Consider the following 554-nt stretch of genomic DNA (forward strand, 5'->3'; position numbering starts at 1 on the left):
TTCTCCAAAGTACTGAAAAGCAGTGGTGTCACTCTGGAGATTAAGGTGCGTCTGATATAGGCCATGGTCTTTGCAAACACTTGTTATGCGTCAGAGAGTTGTACAATGACGAGGGGGGATAGAAGGAGAATTTATGCCTTTGAGCTGTGGTGCTGGAGAAGAATATTGAGTGTACCATGGACTGCCAAGAAAACAAACAGATTCATCCTAGAGAGGGTTAAACTGGGTTGCTCTTTGGAAGCAAGGATTCTGAGGCTTCGTCTGACATACTTTGGATATGTTTCAAGGAAGGACCAGTCCTTGGAGAGGGACATCATGTTTGGGAGGGTGGAGGACAGGCGCAGGAGGGAAGACCCTCTATTAGTTGGATTGATTCAGTGACTGGGGTAATCGGGATGGGTGTGGCAGAGGCAGTGTGATTAGCACAGGAAAGAGCAGGGTTCAGGGCTGTTGTACGTAGGGTCACTATGAGTCACAAGCAACTCAATGACACAAAGCAACAACAACAACAACAACAACAATGTGGCTACTTATTTCCTGACTGCTGGTACCAA

The sequence above is a fragment of the Elephantulus edwardii genome, unplaced genomic scaffold, assembly GCF_000299155.1.
Source record: "Elephantulus edwardii isolate Elephantulus edwardi_28Jun2011 unplaced genomic scaffold, EleEdw1.0 scaffold00273, whole genome shotgun sequence".
Lineage (NCBI taxonomy): Eukaryota > Metazoa > Chordata > Mammalia > Macroscelidea > Macroscelididae > Elephantulus > Elephantulus edwardii.